Here is a 5,999-nt window from a genome sequence, read left to right on the forward strand (position 1 = left end):
CCACTCAGCCTTTCAGAGTCACCACTCTGCTCTCTCTCCTTGATGTGCACCGGCCTCCACTTACCGTGTTCACATTTTTTCTGCCCATTTCTACTGACAACTGTTCCACAATACGGTCATAACTTATGCTCTTGGATTTTCATTCCTCTCCCAAATTCGAAAGGACACACCACTGCTGTAAAACTCAATAACCCCGCCAAAATGGATGCATAGGTTGTGATGTAAAATGAACCCAGGTCTATTGCAAATTGCTACCTGCCGATTAACTTAAATTGTTACATTTTGTTTCTATTTGTTCGTGGGATGTGGGTATTGTTATAATCATGAGGTTTTTATAATATGATTATATTTTGGGACTAGCTTTAAATGTAGGGTTTGCAGAGGGGGCCATGTGACGTGTTTTGAAGTCTGACAGCCATGGTGGTCTTGTAAGAGATCAAAGAAAGGTTTTAATTGTTTTACTGAGAAGAAGATGCAAGGTATGGAGACAATGTTCTCAGTGTTTGAAATTAATAATAATCTTTATTATTGTCACAAGTAGGCTTACATTAACACTACAATGAAGTTACTGTGAAAATCCCCTAGTCGCCACACTCCGGGGCCTGTTCAGGTACACTGAGGGGGACTTCAGAATGTCCAATTCACCTAATAGGCACGTCTTTTTGGGACTTGTGGGAGGATACCAGAGCACCTGGAGGAAACCCAAGCAGACAGCGTGCAGACTCAAGCCAGGAATTGAACCTGGGCCCCTGACACTGTGAAGCAACAGTGGCGAACCACTGTGCTACTTACAGTGAGTCTCCTAAAATCCTAGAAAGTTGGTGTATGTACTGGGTTGCAAACTATTGTGCTGTAAACTGCCCATAACACCACAAGATGTAGGAGCAGAAAGTAGGCTATTCAGCCATCGAGTCTGCTCTGCCATTCAATGTGATCATGATTGATCTGATATAATCCTCAACTCCACCTTCCTGTCTTATCCCCATAACCCTTGATTCCCTTATTGAGTAAATCTGTCTATCACAGACTTGAACATACTTAAGTAGCCAGCCTCTACAACACACTGGGATAAAGAATTTAACAGATTCACTATTCTCTGAGAGAATAAATTCCTCCTAATCTCTTTAAAATGATTGACCCTTTATTCTGAGATTATGCCCTCTGGTCCTAGACTCTCCCGTAAGGGGAAACAACCACTCAGCGTCTCCCCTCTTGAGCTCCCTGAGAATCTTGTATGTCTCAATAAGGGTGCCTCTCATTCTTCTAAACTCTAATGAATACAGTCCCAACCTACTCGATCTCCTCATAAATGAATAGAGTCCCAATCTACTGATGTCTCCTCATAAGAAAATCCCTCCAAACCTAGGGCCAACCTCGTGAATCTTCTATGGACTGCTTCCAATGGCAATATATCTTTCATGATGTGGCGATGCCGACGTTGGACTGACGTGAGCACAGTAAGACGTCTTACAACACCAGGTTAAAGTCCAACAGGTTTGTTTCAAATACTAGCTTTCGGAGCACTGCTCCTTCCTCAGGTGAACATATCTTTCGCAATAGTTTAGTATTTATTTCCTTCCCCCCTTTTGCCCCATGATTATTTAGTATTTTCAGAATGTAGTCAGTATCTTCCACCATGAAGACTGATGCAAAGTATCTGCTTAACTCCTCTGCCATTTACTGGTTCCCCAGTACTTTTTCCCCAGTCTCATTCTCTAAGGGGCTTATGTTCACTTTGCCCTCTCTCTTGCTTTTTATACATTTAAAGGAGCTCTTACTTTTGTTTTTTAAATTACTTGCTAGTTTACCCTCATTGTTTATCTTCTCCCATTTATTAATTTTTTTCTCATATTTTGTTGGTTTTTAAAACTTTCCCAATCCTTTGCCACATTGTATGTTCTTTATTTCAGTTTGATGCTATCTTTAACTTCCTTGGTTAACCATGGTTGATTTATCCTCTTCCTAGAATCCTTCTTTCTCACTCTTTGTTGTGAGTCATGAATTGTTTTCATAAACGTCTGCCATTGCTGAACTTTTCTGCTAAATTCCTTTCCCAGTCCACTCCAGCCAACTCTGCCCTCATTATCATAGAACATACAGTGCAGAAGGAAGCCATTAGGCCCATCGAGTCTGCACCGACCCACTTAAGCCCTCACTTCCACCCTATCACCATAACCCGATAACCCCCCCCTAACCTTTTTGGCCACTAAGGGGCAATTTAGCATGGCCAATCCACCTAACCTGCACGTCTTTGGATTGTGGGAGGAAACCGGAGCACCTGGAGGAAACTTTGTAATTATCCTTGTTTAATTTTTTTTTCCAATTAAGGAGCAATTTAGCATGACCAATTCACCTACCCTGCACATCTTTTTGGGTTGTGGGGGTGGGGCCCATGCAGACACGGGGAGAATGTGCAAACTCCACATGGACAGTGACCTGGGGCCGGGATCGAACCTGTGTCCTCAGTGCCGTGAGGCAGCAGTGCTAACCACTGCGCCACCGCCCTGCCCATTCTTGTTTCATTTTAGCACAGTTGTCTCTGACCCAAGTTTCTCACTCTCAAATTGAATGCTTAATTCTACAATATTATGATCATTGTTTCCTAGGAGGATCTTTTTACTCTGAGATTGTTTATTAAACCTGCCTCATTACATATTACCAGATCCAAAATAGCCTGATCCCTGTTTGGATTCACACCATATTGTTCTCGAAAACTGTCCCGAATACACTCTATGATTTTCTTCCTTGTAGCTACCTCTGCCAATTTGATTTTCCCAATCCAAAAGAAATATAAAGTCACCCAGGATTAATGTACTGTATTTTTTACATGCTCTCATTATCTCCTGATTTATTCTCCATCCTACAGTATAGCTACTGTTACCTCCACCCATATGGATTCTATATCTTGCTGATGATACAAAAATAGGTGGAAGGGCATGTTGTGATAAAGATTTTGTGATTCTTCAATGGGATATATATAGATTGGGTGACTGGGCGAAAACCTTGCAAATAGAGTTTAATGTGAGGAATTGTGAGGTCATGCACTTCTGTAGGAAGAAGCAAAAGGCAGATCATTTTCTAAATGGAGACTGCAGGTGAGTGAAGTACAAAGGGATCTCAATATTCTAGTGCATGACTCACAAAAAGCTAGCAGATAGGTCCAACAAGGAGCTAAGAAGGCAAACAGCTATTTGGACTTTATTGCAATGGGGTTGGAGTTCAAAATAGGGAGGTTTTGTTGCAATTGTTCAGGGTGTTGGTGAGGCCTCACCTGGAATACTGCGTACAGTTTTGGTCCCTTTACCTAAAGAAGGCTATAGTTACACTGGAGGCAGTCCAAAGGAGATTCACCAGGCTAATTCCTGGGATGAGAGGGTTGCCCTATAAAGAGGGACTAAATAGTCTGGGTCTGTATTCCTTGGAGTTTAGCAGAGTAAGGGGTGATCGCTTCTCGGCCCTTTGGCTCAGATCAAGGGTAGTATCTGCTCTGCCTTTTGGCTAAGATCTGGTATGTCTCTTTTATGGGAACCATGAGTTTAATTCAATTTGAATTTGAATTGGTTTTTGCAGCAGGCAAGGAGCTGGATTAGGGGTTCACCCCTGTCCACACTCTGAGCCCTGGCTTTGTAACTCTGAAAAAATAATTAAAAAGACGGAGAGTAAGGGGTGACCTTATTCAAACATATAAGGGGGCTTGACAGGGTGAGATGTTTTCGCTAGTGGGAGAGTCTCGAACAAGGGGACATAGCTACTATGATAAAGGGCCGGTCACGTAAAACTGAGGTGCGTAGGAAGTTCTTCTCACAGAGGGTGATGAATCTCTGGAATTCTCTGCCCCCGGCGTGGCGGAGGCTGGATCATTAGAAGTATTTAAAATGGAGGTGGATAAATATTTAATAGATCGAGGAATACAGGGCCATGAGAAAATGACACAGAAAAGGAGTTAAGGCCGGCATAGATCAGCCTTGATCATATTGAATGGTGGGGCAGGCTTAATAATAATTATTGAAAGGCCTGGTGGCCTACTCCTGCTTCTATTATTGTGTGTTCTTCCGATTCAAGGTCATTTCTTGCTATCATACTTATTCTATTTCATACCAACAAAGCTACCCCACCATCCTTTCTTTCCTGCCTTGTAAAAATTCACATGGCCCTGAATATTTAGTTCCCAGCTTTGATCGCCTTGTAACCATGTCTCTGTAATCGCTCTAATATCATAAGCATTACCCTCAATTTGTGCCATTAATTCATTTTGTTTTGTGACGAATAGTAGGTGCACTTAAGGAATGAGCCATTAATTTAACCTTTTTACCATTTTTCCCTCTTTCACCCTATTTGTTGCTGTATTTTATGTTTGTGCACTCTGTCTCTTCCTGTCACACTCTGGTTATTATTATCTAAATAGCTGCCATGCAATGCTGCCATGTTCTTTTGCTTTGTAAGCCTACATATTCTCTCTCCAGAACCCCCACAATAGTGTAATGCTTTCTCTAATTCCCTAGTTATGTGATTTGCAAGAACTCCGGTCCCAGCACAGTTCAGATGTAGGCCATCTCAACGGTACAGTCCCCACTCTCCCCAGTACTAATGTCAGTGCCCCATGAACCGAAACCCACTCCTCTCACACCAATCTTAAGCCATGTATTCATCTCTCTTATTTCATGCACCCTATGCCAATTTGCACGTGCCTCAGGCAATAATCCAGTGATCATAACCTTGGAGGCTCTGTTGTTTAATTTAGTGTCTGGTTCCTCAATCTCTCTATGCAAAACCTCTTTCCTTACTCTGCCTATGTTGTTGGTACATACATGGAGCACGCCAATGGGAACCTTCCCCTCCCACTGCAAATTCCTCCCCAGCCCACTACTCTCCTACTACCACTACGTACTTATGTGCTCCCCCCACCGGAATAGATCCTGTACCACAATGCCATGGTCAGTCAGCGCATCCACTCTGCAGCCTCCACTCTCATCCAAGCAAGCTGAAAGAACCTCAAACCTGTTGGACAATTGCAGAGGCAACACTCCTGCCCTCTGGGTCCCGTTACCTGCCTCAGCTGCAGTCACGCCTTCCTGTCCTAGACCACTTTCCAAACCAGAAGATTCTATCCTAAGGGGTGTGATCGCCTCTTGAAACAATGCGTCCTGGTAACTCTCACTCTCCCTGATGTGGTCCAGTGTCTGCAGTGCTCAGTTCAATGACCCTGAGCTGAAGCTCCTCATACAGTAGACATTTACTGCAGATGTTCTTGCCCTGGATAACACCAGTATCCAGGAACTCTCACATGTTGCAACCTTGACACATCACCTGTCCTGCTGTATTTATGAGCTTTAATTAATTACTTATTCAATTATTGATTTTCTTTTAGATACTTAATCTTATCACAAACTCCAGTACTATTGTAAACCTTCAGAAAATAGACCTTGACCACTTACCAGATATTCGCCAGATATTCATTAACAGCTCACATCTCTAGTACAGCAGAAATCAATTCCTACAGGGTGAAAAAGTTAGAAAAGCAAACTAGTACCTCTCTCCCCATCTTGCTGAACTGCCCCTTCTCACCAACTTCCACACCCTTTCAGAAGTCACATTTATTTACATCTAAGATTACAGGATGTTGTAATCAAGACTAGCCACTCAGCATTTCTTCCTGGATGCAACGTTAATGTGTTTCATGTTGCTCTAGGGAAGAGGACAGAGAAAGCCATTTTTGAGATCAGGTTACAGGCTTCCTACAAAACGATGAATATTGCAGAAGCAGATCTGTGTGGTCAACAGAGAGAAGAACTTGACTTAGTGAGCGACCTCAGGCAATAGATGGTTTCTAGTCAAGAAGACTCATCCTGTAGCCATCTAAGGATTCTGGGAGATTTGTCCAGGCATAGCTCGGGCAAAGAAGAATCATTGAAACAAGCTTTACTGCTGATAGTTGATTTAAGGAACTCTCCAAGAACTGAGGACAGCACCTGGAGAGAGTCACTTGAAGTTGCTACTCA

At 42.8% G+C, this 5,999-nt stretch overlaps 1 non-coding gene across 1 annotated transcript; it reads left to right on the forward strand.

Annotated features, from left to right (window-relative positions):
- Nucleotides 1-3,443: 3,443 nt before the first annotated feature.
- On the forward strand, nucleotides 3,444-3,643 carry LOC140388694 (U2 spliceosomal RNA). The gene has a single exon (XR_011934254.1). It is a non-coding gene; the product is annotated as a U2 spliceosomal RNA (small nuclear RNA).
- The last annotated feature ends 2,356 nt before the right edge of the window (nucleotides 3,644-5,999 follow it).

Source organism: Scyliorhinus torazame, chromosome 13, assembly GCF_047496885.1.
Source record: "Scyliorhinus torazame isolate Kashiwa2021f chromosome 13, sScyTor2.1, whole genome shotgun sequence".
Lineage (NCBI taxonomy): Eukaryota > Metazoa > Chordata > Chondrichthyes > Carcharhiniformes > Scyliorhinidae > Scyliorhinus > Scyliorhinus torazame.